Raw genomic sequence first — 18,772 nt, 5'->3', positions numbered from 1 at the left:
ATGATTAGGTTGCAGTTTCCTCTTTATGTCTGGCTTTAACAACATGAGTGAGGAAGGAAGATAAGTGTCTCTCTAAAATTCTGGAAAACCCCATTAGACTACCTGAACTTCTTGGGAGAACACTATGACCTCTCTTTCCAGCCACCTTCCTTTCAGATAGAGAGGGAAACTAGCCATAAACTCACATGTCTCTCAGTTTATGTTTACTATTCCAAGTTAAATGTGGAAGGAATCAGATTAGTAGACACAACAACAATAAATTAACTGTCTTCATCAGTCAGTTAATAAGCATTCATTTTTTTCTCTCTCAATCAACAAGCATTTATTAACTATGCGTTTTGTGCCAAGCATTTTTCTAGGTCCTAGAATACAAATATGAAAGTGAAACAGTTCCTGCCCTCAAAGAGTTTACATTCTATCAAAACTATACATTACTGTTTCTTTATTCATCTGCAGGGGTATTCAAAGCCCCCTTCTGAATGTTCTATAGTTTTGTTGTTCTTTTTAAATGTGGTGCTCAGCAATCCTTCAGATGCTATCTGAACACCAGGACCCGGCTCAAAGGGATTGTTAGTTGTCTAGGTCCTGGGCACACTTCAACAAGCACTTATTTTTTACTATGTGCCAGGCACTATGCTAAGTGTTGGGATAAAAGAACAGGCAAAAACATGGTCCCAGCTCTCAGGGGGCTGATAATCTATTGGGGGAGACAACATACAAACACGAATGTAAAAATGAGATGTATATTGGTTAAAGGGCAGGTGATATCTAAAAGAAGGCATAACACTGCAGGAAACCAGGAAAGGTCTCTTGCATGAGGTGGAATTTGAGCTGAGTCTTGAAGAAAGTCAGGGAAGCCAAAAGAAGGAGACAAGGAGGGAATGCACTCCAGCCATGTGGTACAGCTGGTTAAAAGGTAGGGATTCAGGAAATAGAGTATCCAGTGTGAGAAACTGCAGTTTTTAAATGTACTTGGGAACAAATGCACCTCCCATGGAGTCAAGATAAGTGTGATTTTTTTGAGGGCAAAAAAGGCGGGGAGGGGGGGAAGAATCCTCATTGATGATTTAAATATGAAAAAAAAATGAGTGATTTCTGAAAAACAAAAACATAGGAAACCATGTAATGCCTGCCTCTACTCATGCTCAATCCCTGTGAGGCTTACCCATAGGAGATAGTTTCTGTGAATTGATGTGAGGGTATATCCCTCCATGACTCAGGTGGCCAGGTAACATGCCTATTCATTTATGGACAGAGTGCCATTTCCCATGTCTCTTAACCCTTTGCCACTTACATAATGCTTTGTGGGGATACCAAGGGTCTTTCAATAGCTTGCTCTCTTTACTTATAGCCAAGATAGATGTGTGTGTGTGTGTGTGTGTGTGTGTGTGCACGCGCGCGCATTTGCTGATGGTCACTCAGCCCATGGTGCCCCATTTAAGACAGTATTTATATAGACTGCTGTATGAGGCTGATCAGGGAGGCAGTACGAATAAGGATGCTAAGACACAATTTGGGGTAAGAGGCCTGGTTGCAACAGAGTATTCTCCCTCTGGGTTTTCAAACCATGATGACAAATTTCAGTGGCAGGTATGTCAGTCTGCTCTCACACAGACAATGTGTGCCTAAAATCTTAATGTACTGGGGCGTGTGGCTACCTGATGTTCAAGTTTATGTTACTAACAGTGTGTGTCTCTGGCAAGCCTATGTACAAATGAGTTAGATGTAAGCTAAGGACATGAATAAAACTCTGTCCTTTTGCTGATGTTTTTGACTGGCAGTAATACCCAGGGAGTGAACCCAGTTTTGCTCCAGGAACATTTTGGGAAGCTTCTACGTTTGAGTTTCTTCATGTGTCTTTGAACAAACAGCAGATACAGACGCAATGATCCAACATTAGCTCAACCTAAACGTTGTTGCACTGGATTGAAGCTATATTCTTTCCTAGTCTGCCAATTTAAATGGATTCAGTAAAGTACCCAGTATTTTTGTGGGCTACCTGGGCTTCTTTTTCAGGCTCTTCAATGACTAACAAAATGTAATGAAAGTTTGCTGAGGGCAGAGGATGTTTGGTTTTTGTCTTTGTATATCCCCAACACCCAGCCCAGTACCTTACTCAAAGTTGGTACTTAATAAGTATTTGTTGAAGTTATCAGATCTAAACCCTGCTTCCCTATCAACGGACTCCAAACCCATTTTCTTTTTCACTCCAGTCAACAAGTACTTATTTAGTGTCTACAATAGTATCCTAACACTGTGCTGAGTATTAGTAATACAAACAAGCCCTGTCCTCAAGGAATTTGCATTCTACAGGAAAGATAAAACTTGGAAACAATAATATAAGATATATTTAAAATAAATACAATATAAGTTTTTGTGAGCAGAGACACTAAAAATTAGGGGAATTAGAAAAGATCCCTTGAAGGAGGTGGCATTTGACCTGAGCCCTGAAGAAAGCTAGAGATTCCAAGATTCAGAGGTTAGAACAAGAAGCATTCTACTCTCCTCTATGTAAAGAGGAAAGAGGCCAATCAACAATCCATCTGCATACCTATGGCCACCTGTACTACAGGCATCATGCACATATCTCCCGACAGCACCTTGAATTTGGCCCCTGGGTTGCCAGGAACTGATTGTGGTGGTTTTCATATTTTTAAGCATTGTAGCGATCTAAGTAATTCTGAATAATTTTCTACAATTTAGATTAGCCCCAATTTCTCAGTGAGGAGGCAGCTAGGTGGTGCAATGGATAGAGTGCCAGGCCTAGAGACAAGTAGACCCAAGTTTGAATATGTCCTCAGACACTTAATAGCTTTGGGAAAGGCACTTAACCTCTATCTTTCTCATTTTCTTCAACTGTAATATAGGGATAATAACAACACCTACCTCCCAGGGTTGTTGTGAGGATCAAATGAGATACTATTTGTAAAACACTTAGCAGAGTTCCTGGCACAAATGAGGTGCTTAAAAATGCTTGTTCCACTAATATGAGAAAAAAAGAAAATGTTAAATGTTGGAGAAGATGTGGGAAAATTGGAATAATAATGCATCGTTGGGGGCAGCTAGGTGGCGCAGTGGATAAAGCATTGGCCCTGGATTCAGGAGGACCTGAGTTCAAATCCAGCCTCAGACACTTGACACTTACTAGCTGTGTGACCCTGGGCAAGTCACTTAACCCTCATTGCCCAATAAAAAAACAAAACTAAACAAAACTAAAATAATGCATTGTTAATAGAGTTGTGAACTGATTCAACCATTTTGGAGAGCAATTTGGAACTATGCCCAAAGAGCTATAAAACTGTGCATACCCTTTCCTCCAGCAATACACCATTACTAAGTCTGTATCCCAGAGATCATAAAAAAGGGGAAAAGACCCACATGTACAAAAATATTTATAGCTGATCTTTTTGTGGTGGCAAAGAATTGAGCATTGAGGGGATGCCCATGAACTGGAGAATGGCTAAACAAGTTGTGGTATATGATTGTGATGGAACATTATTGCATTATAAGAAATAACAGGCAGATTTCAGGAAAACCTGGAAAGACTTAAGTGGCCTGATGCTGAGTGAAGTGAGCAGAACCAAGAGAACCTTGTACACAGTTACAGCAACATTATACGATAATCAACAGTGATAGACTTAGCTCTTCTCAGTAACAAATACAATGATCCAAGACAATTCCAAAGGACTCATGATAGAAAAGGCTCTCTACATCCAGAAAAAGAACTGTGGAATCTGAATGCAGATCGAAACATACTACTTTCACCTTCTTTTTTTTTTTTCTTTCTTGAGGTTTTTTCCCTTTTGTTCTGATTCTTCTTTCACAATATGATTAATATGGAAATTTGTTTAATGTGATTGTACATATATATATATATAAAACCTATATCAGATTTATTGCTGTCTTGTGGAGGGGGGAGGGAAGGGAGGGAGGGAAGGAGAAAAATTTGGAACCCCAAATCTTATAAAAATGAATGTTGGGGGCGGCTAGGTGGCGCAGTGGACAAAGCACTGGCCTTGGATTCAGGAGGACCTGAGTTCAAATCCAGCCTCAGACACTTGACACTTACTAGCTGTGTGACCTTGGGCAAGTCACTTAACCCTCATTGCCACACCAAAAAAAACAAAAATGAATGTTGAAGACTATCTTTACATGTAACTGGAAAAAATAAAATACTATTAAGATTGAAAAAAAAAAAAGGCTTGTTCCTTCCCTCTCCTCCTTTCACTAAGGAAATGCCTCCCACCTCCCTCCCCCAATCCTCATAATGACCACTTTCAATCCTTAAAATTCCTTTCAATGTCCCAGCACCATATCACAGAGAAATAGCATCAGAATTGTTTCCAGTAATATGTTCCAATCTTTCTCTCTCTTTCCAAAGAAAGAAAAAGACTTAAGATAAAAGGTAGAGGCTCATTTTCTCTCTGTGCCCAGAAGGGCATATCTATTACTGAAGATAAATCAAAATACTAATAGTTCTTCCACATAAATATCACCTGTCTATCAATTTAAGGCCTCAAAAGAAGAAATCTCCCATCAATCTTCCTCCCAGACAAGGAGAAAACTCCTTGTTGTGCATGAACTTCAACTGCCTTATATGTGTAGGTTTAGCCTATGGAAACACCACGATTATCAGCTTGCCTTTATAGAGGGAAAACCCAAAGAAACACTACCTGAATATTACAGAACTACTAGAGTATAGTATACTGGGTCATCCTTTTTCCCATCTCACCTACTTCCCAATGCCAAGAAGATGGCATGTTCAGCCTGATCCTTCCCTTCGGGCTCAGGAGGGTGCCAGTTAGGGCCCTTCTGGGTGTGGAGAAAAGATGAGTCTCCCTTCACCACTCCCTTTTTATTTCTCCACACATCCCTTTTCTCCAACACCTCCTACCTCTGTCTTCTTCTCCCCCTTCCCAGTATAATACACCTTCCTGGTCAGGCCTTTGCCTTCCTAAGCCTGGCTAGAGGAGAAATAACCTGGCAGCTGTGACAAAGGAATAGATATTGCCAATCTGAGGTAAGCATTATTAGACCCCTGTACAGGAGCCTGCTGGAATGACAGAACAATCAATCATGTCTATTCTGTCTCAGCAACAAGGAGCAGCCTGCTACACACACACACACACACACACACACACACACACACACACACACACACACACACACGCCATTAAGTACATTCTCCCTACCATTGCATAAGGGTGTTTACAAGTATTTAGAGGAATATCCTCTGCCTGGAAAACAACAACAAAACCAAACAACAACTAAACCAAACAAAATAAAACAAAAATCTAAGCTGCTTACTGCTTACTATTTACAGGGGACAAACAATAATCTTTAAGGAAACATTACTTTCACTTTTAAAAGGAGGCAGCAAACTCCGATTTGAAAGATCAAAGATCACAGGACTTAACTTGAGAAACAGCCTAAGATATCAACCACTCCAACCCACTGGGTTTGGAGATTAAAAAGCAAAGAAACAAAAACAAAGACAACCCCCCCCAAAAAAAAAACCCAACCAAACAAAAAACCCCAAACCCTGAGGCCAAGGTCACACAGATAATAAACACCAGTTCCAGGATTTAAACCCAGATCCTCTTAGAAAGGGTTGTTAGCAAATGGACCCAATTCCTGTTATTATAAATTCTTTCTGGAAAAAAATAATAAAACACAACAACTTACAAATCACTTGTCAAAAGCCTAGTGACCAACAAGGACTGCTGTTTCACTTCTCTGAATGATATTTATTCATCCGGAAACTAATTAAATCTGACAAATTCACATGAAGGTGTGGTAGACACTTGGGAAATATAATATCCCCTACCCTTACGGAGCTTACAATCTTTGAAGTGGGTTCACGAGAGAGATAAAACATACAGAGAAGTAAATACAAGGTAATTTAAGTCAGGAGAGAGCTTTAATAACTGACAGTAGCAGAAATACATGTGGGGGTAAGAAGGGAGCATATTCCAGATACTGCGAAGAGCCTGGATACAAGCATGGAGATGGGAGATGTGGAATTTGGCAAAGAGCTGGAAGGCCTGTTTGGCTGGAACACTGCATTGCATGAAGAGGAGTAATGTGAAATTCTAAAAGTTGGGATGGAGTTAAGATTAAAGAAGGCTTTAAATGCCAGGCTGAAGAGTTTGATTTCATTCTGGGAGCCACTGAAGATTTTTAAGTAGTGGGGTGGCATATTCAACTCCTAATTTTTAAGAATATTGATGCAGGTATGTGGGGGGAAATTGGAAATAGGAGCATCTGGAAGCAGGGAGACCAATTAGGAGTATACAGCAATGGTCTAGGCACAAGGTGATGGCTAGGTGTGTAAAGAGAAGAGGATGGATGGGAGATAAACTGAGGTAAAATGCGTAAGATCTGGAAATGAGGGAGGGAGAGAAGTTAAAGTCAAGGATGCTTCTGAAACTGTGACCCTGAGTGAGTGGAAGGATGGTCGCTCCAACAGAAGTAGGAAAGTTTATAGGAGGGGTGAAATCAGAGAGGAAGATAATGAGTTCTGTTTTGACCATATTGTTTTTCTCCTTCTCTTTCTGTGCCTGAAGTAGCAAGACTTCCAGAATGAATGGACAATCACCAAAAGGTTGCCTTTTTTTGCCTTTCCTCCTTTGCTAACATGAAGGCTACCCTGAAGAAAAGCAATTACAATAATAATTAACAACTGGGGGCACTGGGTAAACACACCTTTTTTACTGGCACTCAGAATGAATTTGAGAGACACATGCTGCCCTGGAATGCACTGGTTCCTCTTTTCACCAAAAGTTTTTAAGGCTCAATAACCATTTGTGAGGTATAACATGGAGAGGATTGTTGTTCAAGTACAGGTTGGACAGAAATTCTGAGGTCCCCTTCAACTCTGGGCTGGGATGGTATCTTCTCTCTCTCTCTCTCTCTCTCTCTCTCTCTCTCTCTCTCTCTCTCTCTCTCTCTCTCTTTGGTGAGGCAATTGGGGTTAAGTGACTTGCCCAGGGTCACACAGCTAGTAAGTGTTAAGTGTCTGAGGCTGGATTTGAACTCAGGTCCTCCTGAATCCAGGGCCCATGCTCTATCTACTGTGCCACCTAGCTGCCCCCTCATAGTCTCTTAAGAACTCAATCTTCATTTTTGTCCTCACTGAAACCTTTAGGCATAAGACGATGTATCCAAGGTTCATAACAACGAAGCTACCTTCTGTTATAAGATATCCTAGTTACCTGATAACTGGATACCTGATAATCTAAAAGGACAAATTTGTTCTACTAGATTTCTGGAGTATTTTGTTTGGCAGAGAACTGGAAGCCTCACAGAGGACTCTAACCTGCCTCCTTGTGGTGGACAGAACCTTGATCTGGGAGCCATAGTTCAGCCACCAACTTGCTTTTAGGCAATGCATTTAATCTCCCTGTGCTTCATTTTTTTCAGATGTCAAATGGAACATTGCTCTCCCTTCATTTTGGAGTCTTGTGAAAATCGAGTGAAATGCTGTAAGTGAAAACTCTCTAGAAAGAATAAACAACCAAACATAACAATAATACATATTTGTGGTTATTATTTTAATCTATTTTTCTGTAAATTTAGTGCAATAGGGACTATATTTTATTAACTTATATATTCCCTACAGTTTTCATTATAGTGTTTTGCATATGCTGGTGCTCAAAAAATATGTTTTGAATAAATGAATGAATGAATAAATGATGATTTACTGAGGCATTTGCCAATTGGATGGCAGAAAACTAGTAAGGAAAGTGGTGGAATTGACTTATGAGAGAAGGATAGAAGTTACAGTAAGAGAGAATAGGAAGAAAAGTCACAGGGAGGTTTATACATTCAATATTCAAGACACATTTATTATGTGTCTACTAGAATGAAAATACTCTAGGGTATTATGGATGTGGATAGAGTCACAGGAAAGACGTGATGGGAATCAGATGCTGATTTTAGTCCATAATTATAGCACTGAGTTTCTGGTTGGATGGAAAAGGATTTCCACTGGATTATAATCCCAAGGTTTTAGGGGGGAAATGAGTAATATATGACTGTATACATTTTGTCTTGCATTTAATACCACCTCAACATACGATCAAACTGCATCCAATGAATTCATATTTAATTCATTGTTTAATTTATGCTAAATATTTAAGATGCAATTTATTTTCCCCAAACTAAGATTCTTACCGTAGTTCTGTTTTAAAGAAAGTGACAAATCACAAAATCATAAACATTTAAATCTGTTATGAATAAATAAAATTATTCATTCCCACCAGGAAATGCCCTTTGAGATATTTTCCTCCTACACTTAATGACAGAGATTTAGAAGGTATTAACTCCTGAAGAAATCACCATACAGATATAAACACAGTTCCTATAAATTTTAAGTGCTGAAGTATATTCAGTATATTTAATAGGGAAAAAACAAACAAACCGTCATGTCCTTTGAACTAAGATAAATTTCGAACAAGTAAATATCTGGTTACAGCTGTGTAGCAATGGAAATATTTGAAGACACATAAAGCAAATTAATATTAATATATAATAATTTGTATACATATATATTTCCCTCCCTCTCCCCCCAAACAAATGAAAACAAACAAGTTACCTTGGTTCCTGCAGCAGGGGATTAAGGGGACTAAAATCCTGTATCTTCTTATTGATCTTAATATGCCACAAAGAAACATTTCAGATGATGACTAAAAGCCAGGTGATAGGTTTAAAAGAAAAGCAAATAAATCTAAAGATTCCCTTTTCTTTTCTTTTTTTTCCCCTACACTCCCCCTCCCCCAGCTTTACCGAAAGGAAAACTCCCAGTTTTCTTCTTTAAACGTCTTTCACTTCCCTATTAGGCTGAATGACATTAACAAGCCTTGATTGCCGGCTCTATCAGCTCATTCTATAGTTTAGCTGCTTATAAATGCTGTTGTCTAAGAGATACATAGGCTTCTCATTTTCATATGAATAAACAACCATAACAAATTGTTCCTATATCAATCTGTTCTTTTCCCTGAGGCTCCTGTGAAACTCACCCAGATTCTTTCTCCTGCTGTTTAACCTCTCCCTAACTTCTGGCTGTCTAGAGGCCAAGCCAGTCAGCTAATCTTTCCTTAGTCATTACTCATTCATTAGCCTACATCCTGAAGGCTGCCCTCTGCTGTAGCCATGCTGTCTCTGCAACAGAGAGGAACTTCAATGACCAGACGATCTCTTCAGCCCTGATGTCAACATCCCTTTTACAAGCTATCACTAAAAGTCAAATGCCTTTCCCATGAGATAACATGGGCATAAAGGTCCATAAATGTGCAACATTCTGGGCTTGGCACCAGGCAAAAGCAATTCTGGGAGGCTCAAAGTTCAGAATCATCATTCCTATCAAAACATTTATTGTTTTAACTTCCATTTCTACTGCCTTAGAATGAAAGGTTTTAAATCCTTAGCCCAATTCCTGGTATTGCATGGCTCTTAGAACGTGGAATACATTTTTTTTTAAAGACAAAGCAAAACTTCAAAGCTATCTGGGTTCTAAATGAACATAATGCTGCATTTTAGCAAAACTTCAATAATATAACCCTAATGAAAGTATCTGAATTTATATTCATTCTATGTTTGCTTTACCTATGAAAATTTGAAAATACCCATAGAAGTAAAATTTCAGCAAAGTAGATCTCAGTAAAATAAAAGAGAGTAATCACTCACCCTGACTACTACACAAAGTTGCTAATATGATCAAATATGATATTACATGTAAAATATCTTTCAAAGCTATACAATGCTACATAAATACAAGACATAACAAATATTATTACTATTACTGTCATTCACTAAATCCCAATTCAATGTCCCATCATGGTGCTCAAAAGCTATATAAGTAGAGCACAATCCCTGGATGACCCAGCACCTGGTATATAACAGGTGCTTAATAAATGCCTCCTGAAAGATTATGAGAATGTAAGCTTCTGGAGGACATCTTGATTTTGTCTTTCTTCTTATTCCTATTATGCAGTAAGTGCTTAATAAATGTTTGTTGTTGCTGTTATAAAAAATCTTTAGTTACTGACTTAACAGTGAACTTTGTCATCCCAAGACCACAGATGAGAATAATAGCTAGTATTTATATGCTACTTCAAGGTATACAAAGCATTTTACAAATATCATCTCATTTCATCTTTATAACAATCCTAGGAGGTAGGTACTATTATATCCCTTTTTTACAGTTGAGGAAAATGAAGTAGAGAGAGGTTAAGTGACTTGTCCAGGACCATACAACTAATAAGTGTCTGAGGCCAGATTTATCCCTGTCTACTATGCCACCTAGCTGCCTTTGATATCAGATTGCATAGGGCACAAAGTCCTATGGCTTTAGCAAAAATAATTCTGTGAGGCACAAAGTAATATGGAAAGATCTGTGAATTTGGGGTTAAAAGACCTGGGTTCAAATCTTGGATCTAGAGAGTGCCCTGTTTGGCCCTCATTTTCTTCATGTGTAACACGATGCGGTTGGGTGACTTTTAACAAACCTTCTACCTCTAAATTCATCATTTTATGACCAACCTACCTAATTTTAGGGATGTATGGGGTGTTTGGGAGGATGAACATCTTTGGTGTAAGGGCTTACAAAGCCCTTTTCAGGGCTTCTCATCCACCTTGGCTGTCCACCTGATTGACCCAACTCTCACCTGTGTCTCCAAGAAGCTGCAGAATGTGTAGTGTCTACGCCCCTATAAACCATCTCAGAAGATGGGCTAAACCAGATGGAGGGCAACCAATAGGCCTCAAACCTGTCAGTGAGTTAGGGAGATGTTTACTCCAAGCTTGGGAAGATATTCCCTGGCAGAATGGACAGATGAGAATGACTTGTGCCAACCACCAAGAAGCAAGGGCTATGGAGCTTGGTAGGACATCAAATATGCCAAGGTCATCCACTGCTTCCCCATCTTGACTGTTGTCCTGACACTGGACTTCAATGATTTAGGAAGAGACAGTGAAGCTGATGATATTGGGGGAGGGGGGGCTGGGGAGGGCAATGAGGGTTAAGTGACTTACCTAGGGTCACACAGCTTGTGTCAAGTGTCTAAGGTAGGATTTGAACTCAGGTCCCCCTGAATCCAGGGTTAGTGCTTTATCCATTGTGCCACCTAGCTGCCCCCGAAGCTAATGATTTTCTGCAACTCTGCCTCACTTAAATCCAATTTACACAAAAGTCAAAATATCACCATGATGTCATTGGTCCTCTTTGAAAATGAAGGACAAACAACAACCTAATTTTATACAGGTTCATCACCAGGTTGGAAGCACGGTGATAAAAAAGTGTTATTTTTATCACCATAGATAGCCAGTTTACCAATCTTTGTGGTGCTAAGTTTTATAGCAAAATATCTATCTAGAAATAAAAGATAAAATTTTATTTTATCTGTTTTGAATAAAAATTATTTCTATAATGTAATATATGGTTCCTATCCTCCATAAACAGAGCATGTATCATGTACTTTAACCTTTTCTCAGGGTCATAATTATGAATGTCAATTATTGTACTGTACCATAATATAGAGATGCCTTCAGGGCCTATTTGTGTTATTTCACTTTATACTAAATGGTCTTGGAAGACTATTTTTTCAATTCTTGTGCCTGATTTTTGTAATTTTTCTGTCTCTTCCTTTATTGTCATTGATATAGTAGACTAGCATGCCTGCCTCCAGCAGCACCTCAGCCCCTTTCCCCATTTCTTTTTTTTTTAATCTTTTTTTGGGGGTGGGGCAATGAGGGTTAAATGACTTGCCCAGGGTCACACAGCTAGTAAGTGTCAAGTGTCTGAGGCCAGATTTGAACTCAGGTCCTCCTGAATCTAGGGCTGGTGCTTTATCCACTGCGCCACCTAGCTGCCCCACCCCCTTTCCCCATTTCTAATCTGTGATCATAGTGTTAGAACTCTGTGTGAAATAAGGGTAAATAACCTTTCAAGTCAGGATCCGATGGACTGAAATACAGTATGAAGAAAACACCCTGGATTTTATGGTATTTATTTTGATTACCCAGGGATCATTTTTACTTCCTTCCTGGCTCTTGGTTGTGTTCCACAGAATACTTCCAGATAAACTACTTTCTGGATAGGTATGAGGTGATACCATATTATTGTTATAAAATTCAAACTTCTAAACTACTTTTTATGGACAGAACCAACTAAATGCCAACTAAGTAACCACCAAGTTTTGTTATCCTGCTATGCTTCCCAGCTTCCTATCCCCCACAACCATTTATATATTGCAATGTTTGGATTTTTGCAAGGTCCACTAAGTCCTTCCATACTTATTCATTCTTTGGTAGGCTACAGAAAAGTTCAATTAGATCCTCATTTTCCCCATTTTCTTATCATTTCAGAACTTTGTGAAAGTGAGGAATTTTAAGAATTATGGAGAGAGAACTGCATCTGAATATGATAATGAAATAATGAAGACTACTTTTTCATCTATCTCAGAAGCTATCTTTCCCCTCTCCTCTGGTGTTACATACATTTGCACCACAAAGGAAGCTCTGTACTTCAGTTCAAGATGTGACATTTACCTCTCTTCCATGAAGAAATGCTGAGAAGAGGCTATGTCAATCCAATTTGCCATTACATATGCCAGGTATTTCAAAGGTGTAAACAGAACTAGCTGGAACATGTTAAAAGACAAAGTGTCTGCTGTAAATGTTAAATGTTAGTTTGTCTGCATTATGGAGGATTATCTCTCACAATTAATGAGAACAAAATTATTAGGGACAAACACACAGAGAGGAAAACAATTTGGTCCATCTGGGTATAATGAAATAGTGGGATTTGTAGCATTTTAGACAGTAAAAATAGCCTAAGAACACTAACCTTGGAACTCTTCCTTTGAAACAATTTTAACATATCCCCCCTTGTGATAGTTTCTCCTTCTGCTCAAACATCATGTGGTATAATTTTTTTTTTGCAATATTTGATTCCATGTGAATGTTTTTTCCTCTTGTTCTTCCTTTTAGTCACTTCAAAGGAAAAAAAAAATCCCTGGGCAAGCTTTTATGTTATCTGCTATTGTTCAGTACTTAAGTAAAAAGTGCACACTCTTTAATCTGGATACCAAGACCTTGTGAATTTACAAACTCCAAGGCTTAAAAAAAAAAGGTTCAACAACAAAACGAACTACCTGAGGTCTAGAAAAAAATGACAGAAAGGAGCCAAGCTCTCCCCTTATGAGTATGAACAAGCTATACCTCCATTATATACAAGGGCTAAATTGTCTCTGAAATCCCAATAACTGGAGGATCAAGTAATCGCAACATTTTGAGATGCCATGCTCCCTTGAGTGGCAGGATGTGGGTTTTTGTTTTTGTTTTTTAACATGCTTCTAGCATCAGAAGCTTGGAATGACAATGATAACTCTCTTTAATGGGCCAAATCCTGTGATTCTATGTTCCTGTTCCATGAACACAAAACTGTAATGCAAACATCTAGCTGGACCAACACTTCAAAGTCAGAGGTGATTACCATTTTATAAGCTCAAACAACACACCACAGGCTCATAAATAGCCCATTCACACTTCTTAGGTGCTGAAATTTTTGGCTTCTGGCCCAAAGTAAGTGCACTATAAACTCTAAGGCAGCCTAGAGCCCACAGCCACCTTTAGGAAACTGGCAGCAGCTCAATTCTAACTTAGCCAGGCAGGTTTTTTTCTTTTTTTAAAATTTGCTGTGGCTATGAGAGAAATTTAAAGATGAGTCAACATCTCTATATAATGCTAGTTTTATGGTGATTTATTGTTTTATGTATTTTTATAAATAAAGATATCTAACAATTTTTTTTAAAGAGCTGTACTAGAATGAAATATTTTTTCCCCTGGGGCCTGTATCACCTTGGGGTCAGGGACAATCTGCAATTTCATCATGAGATCAAACCCAACCTTTGCTCAGGTTATGCCACACCTGGAATGATCTCCCTTCCACCCCCACGCCCTATCCAAATCCTAGCCTTTCTTCAAAGTTCAGTTCAAGTCTTGCCTTCTCCACCAAGTTTTCTCTGACTAACCCTGGTCCATAATGATCTCTCTCTGATAAAGAAAAATCCATTAATCAATAAGCATTTATTAAGCACCTGCTAAGGATCAGGCACACTGTTCTAGGCTCTGAGTATTCAAAAACACATTGAAACAATGAAATAGTCCCTGTTCTCAAGTAGCTCACGTTTCTATAGAAGAATGGAATAAATTCTCTCCCCTCCCCTCTTCCCCTCCCCTCCCCTCCCATTCTCTCTCTCTCTCTCTCTCTCTCTCTCTCTCTCTCTCTCTCTCTCTCTCTCTCTCTCTCTCTCTCTCCCTCTCCCTCTCCCTCTCCCTCTCCCTCTCCCCCTCCCCCTCTCCCTCTCCCTCTCCCCCTCCCCCTCTCCCTCTCCCCCTCCCCCTCTCCCTTTCTCCCTCTCCCTCTCTCCCCCTCCCAGCCCAACCTATATGTATATGTTTACATTGTTCTGTGAGTTCATTCATATAGGGACCCCAGTGAGGAACTTCCTTGATCAATGCAGATCAATCTGTTTTCTGCAACTTCTAGTCATAAGACAGTTCCCTAGGTCACTTACAACTTGAATAATTTACCCAGAGTGATAGGGCCTGTGTGCTTCAGATTCCGAAGTTGAACTAAGATCTCCCAAGCCCCCAGGACAGTTGTTAGACTAGGCTGACTCTTTCATATATGAAATATTTTTCAAATAAGTATAAGGTATATGGGGGAGGGAAGGTGTTAGTAACCAGGGGGTAATAGGAAAGCTCTAAACCGATAAAATTCTATTTTAAGTATGTCTTCTGCCAGTCCAAAGTTCCCTACCTGGGAACTTTATTCCCAGCTAGGTAACATAGGAAAGAGAGTGCTGGACTTGGAAAACTTGAGTTCAAATCCTGTCCTCTCATGTATCTGTTAGATAGGTAGATAGATAAAGCATTTTTTCAAAGTGTTTACTATGTGACAGGTATATATAAATATGCTGTATGATCCTGGACTAGTCACTTAACTTTTCTAGACTAGTTTCCTTATTCATAAAATGAGGGGGTTAATGTTACATTTTTGGACCAGGGTATTTTAAATTTGTAAAATTTAAAAAAATTTTCCTTCTCCCTCTCCTTCCCCTTCCCCTTCCCATTGTAAGTCCTGAATTTGGGAGAAATTCCATTTCATTAGCTTTATTTATCTGAAGAATTAACTTTTATTTAAAAATTATTTTTAAACTTTGAAAATACTTTTTAAAATGTATTTTTAAATTATTTTTTAAAAAATAGAGAACTAGAACATGTAGAAACATGTTTTCCTCTCTGCCACCTCCTCACAATTATGAACTCTTTAAGGCCTGTGCCTTATTTATTTATGTATTTATGCATTTATTGATTGATTTATTCATTTACTTATTATTATATTCATCCAAAGTATGAATCAGAGTTCTAGGTTCATGCTTCATAAATAATTGTAGAATGGAAATGAATGTGGTGCAACAAAGAATCAAAAGATCTGATTTCCCTTTCATGGTTCCCTTCTACCATTTTATATGAAGCATAAATGGAGGCTTATCTTCTAGAATTATCAACCATCACAAACCTTGAGCCCAAAGACTGTGTAGACTATACTAGATGCCATCATTTCAGGATTCCCCAAACTGAAGAAGGATCTCTGTCCTGTAGTTTATCCTATAATTAGCATTCATCCCTGCAAGCAAGATCACATTATGGGTTAAGCCTGCCTTGGGACATAATCTGGTCAGCATCAAAAATGCCCTCAAGTCTAGTTCCTTTTTTTGCTTTGAGGAAGTTTTTTCATGGAATTTTATTTGCTTATTTTTATTATTAATTAATTAATTTTTGCTGAGGCAATGAGGGTTAAGTGACTTGCCCAGGGTCATCACACAGCTAGTAATCGTCAAGTGTCTGCCCATGGGATAAATTCTTAGCTGGATGAGGTTTCCCTAAAATTTCAATGTCCAGTAAAATGGATATTATTATTATTATCATTAATAATAATAATAATAATAATAATACAAGCCTTGTCCATCCACAGTATTGCTGAAGTTAGTTAACAACAATAACAACAAACATTAAAACCTCTGATTTGGAACTAGATATTCCACAGGGGTGAGGACTGTGACTTATCTAAACTTTTTATCTCAGTGTCCCGCACAGTTTCACAATAGTCTCTTATTAGGCATTTGCTAGATTGAATTTATTGAGTTAAACTTGGGAGAATCATGAAGATATTATTTTATGATCTGAAAAATCTCCTGCCCTTATGAGAGCTAGAAGTACGTTAGGTTGAGGCTACCACAGAGAAGTCTCCAATACATCTCAAACTCAATATGTGCTGTAGGTGATCCCTCTAAAACCTAGGAGTTTGAGCCAGTGAGTTCTCTGAGCCAGGATTGCAGGCAGCATGGTACAGACAGTCAGTCTGGCACGGAAGCCCTGAAAATCCAGGGTGCCCAGGACTTGACCCCGAGGCAGGTTTTGGACTTGGAATTGGGACTGTGTTCTATAAGAGCAGAGCTAAACTATGAACCTAATCCTCTTCCTCTCCCCCAGGGACTGAGGTGGTGAAAAGGGGGAATTGTGACTCCTACATGATAAGGGAATTAATTTGTCTATTTGTGATTATGCCTCTTTTTTTGCTTTTTTTGTTTGTTTGTTTGTTTTGTTTTTTGGTGAGGCAATTGCGGTTAAGTGACTTGCCTAGGGTCACACAGCTAGTAAATGTCAAGTGTCTGAGGCCAGATTTGAATTCAGGTCCTCCCGAATCCAGGGCCGGTACTCTATCCACTGCACCACCTAGCAGCCCCCTCTTTTTTGCTTTTTAAAAAATAATATTTAATTTTTTCCCCAATTACACGTAAGGACAATTTTTAACATTCATGTTAAAAAAAATTGGGGGGGGCAGCTAGGTGGCACAGTGGATAAAGCACCGGCCCTGGATTCAGGAAGACTTGAGTTCAAATCCAACCTCAGACACTTGACATACTAGCTGTGTGACCCTGGGCAAGTCACAACACTCATTGCCCTGCAAAAAGTAAAAAAAAAGAAATTTAAATTCCAAATTTACTCCCTCTGTCTCTGAGACGGTAGGCAATTTGATATAGTTTATATATGTGTCGTGATTTTATACCTTTCAAAGTAAATATTTTTGTGTGAAAGCTAATGTGATTGTTAGTGGCTAAATGGATCTGGGGTACAGGGGGCCACCACCAACATTTAGGGGAACATCATCAATGGGAACTGGGGCCATTTGCAGAGTCTATACACAATGCCCCAAATCCCTTTAAGGGTACTGGAGAACTTGGGGGAGGGTGTAAAATGGTGAAATCTAACCTACCTGGTCCTCTGGCAGTGAGAGCCATGGTAGTCAGTGGTACGTATATATCACATGTAACATATTTATATTTAATGTAACATATGTATATTTAACTTACATGTAACATATATTACACTGTGTGTATATATACACACATACATATCTATCTATCTATCTATCTATCTATCTATCTATCTATCTATCTATCTATCTATCTATCTATCTATCATCTATCTGTTTGCTATCCCCCCCATTAGATTTCAAGCTCCTTGAGGGCAGGGACTGTCTTTTGCCTCTTTTTGTATCCCTACTGCTTACTCAGCACAGTGCCTGACCCACAGTAGGTGCTGAAAATTTTTTTACTAACTAATAACATGCTACAAATGGGGTTACATAGACAAAAACAAAAGTCTTTGAAAAGCTTACAATCACACTGGGGGAGCCAACAGGTTCATATGTAGATATATGTAAAATAGATATATGGCAAGGGGAAAGGGAGACAGTGGAGGTAGAGGGGATCCAGAAAGGTCTCACACAGAAAGTGGCACTCAAGAAGAGAGAGAGTACTGAAGGAAACTAAAGATTCCAGGAGGAAAAGGTGAAGGAGGAGCACTTTTCAGACATGGTGGCCCCTACAATGCAAAGGCACAGAGATGGGAGGTGGAAGGCCATCTATGAAGAACGGTAAGGCCATTTTGACTGGTCCTTAATATTCATGAAAGGAGAAGTGTGCAGTAAGTGTGGAAAGGTAGGATGGGGCCAGGTTGTGAATGGCTTTAATGCCAAATACAGTAATTGATATTTGTTTCCAGAGGTAAGAGTCTTGTTTGAGTTTTTGAAAAGGGGTATACCATCAACGCTTTGCTTCTCCCTCCATAGCCAATTAGTTGCCAAGTCTTTTCAATTCTACTTCCACAATATCATACTGTACTCGTACAGCCACCTCTATCATTCAGACACCTTTTTCCTAGACTATTTCAACAGAGTCATAATTGGATTCTTAACTTCCAGTCTTTACCTTCTCTAATCTATATTCCACACAGCTGGCAAAATTATTTTTCTGAAAGCACAAATCTGACCATATTACCTTGCTGTTCAGAAATCTTTGGTGGCTCCCTAAAATACAAAACCCTCAGATTTATACTTAAAGTGCTTCCCAATCTGGGTTCACCCTGTTTTTCTGGGCTTAATCCCCTTCACACACCCTATGCTCTAGTGTAGCCCAACTATTCCACTTGATGTTCCCCCAAATTTGTCATTCTAGCTCCTGTCCCTCGTACCTGGCTCAGCCCGGCTTCTAAGAATCCTAAGCTTCCCCCAAGTCTTAACCTATGTCTCCACTCCTAGGAGAAACCTTGAATGATCCTCCAACCTGTCATAGTTCTCTCCCTTCTCAAATTCTCATGTACAACCATTTCTGTTTACATGTTATATTCATGTCTTCATTAG

At 39.0% G+C, this 18,772-nt stretch overlaps 1 protein-coding gene across 8 annotated transcripts in view; it reads right to left on the bottom strand.

Moving 5' to 3' along the window:
* The window catches only part of NPAS2 (neuronal PAS domain protein 2), a 253,145-nt gene that overhangs the window by 162,242 nt on the left and 72,131 nt on the right, over positions 1–18,772 (bottom strand). The window contains exon 1 of one of the 8 annotated variants that reach the window (XM_043997548.1): positions 8,597–9,058. The exons of 6 other annotated variants lie outside the window; for them this stretch is intronic. The gene's annotated coding sequence lies outside the window, so the exon portion shown is untranslated. Of the gene's footprint in view, positions 1–5,685; positions 5,707–8,596; positions 9,059–18,772 lie in introns of those variants that run through there. One more of the 8 variants, XM_043997550.1, reaches the window with a different exon arrangement.

Source organism: Dromiciops gliroides, chromosome 3 (genome assembly GCF_019393635.1).
Source record: "Dromiciops gliroides isolate mDroGli1 chromosome 3, mDroGli1.pri, whole genome shotgun sequence".
NCBI classification, from domain to species: domain Eukaryota; kingdom Metazoa; phylum Chordata; class Mammalia; order Microbiotheria; family Microbiotheriidae; genus Dromiciops; species Dromiciops gliroides.
The sequence above is the reverse complement of the archived record's forward strand: the minus strand, read 5'-3'. Positions and strand labels throughout refer to the sequence as shown.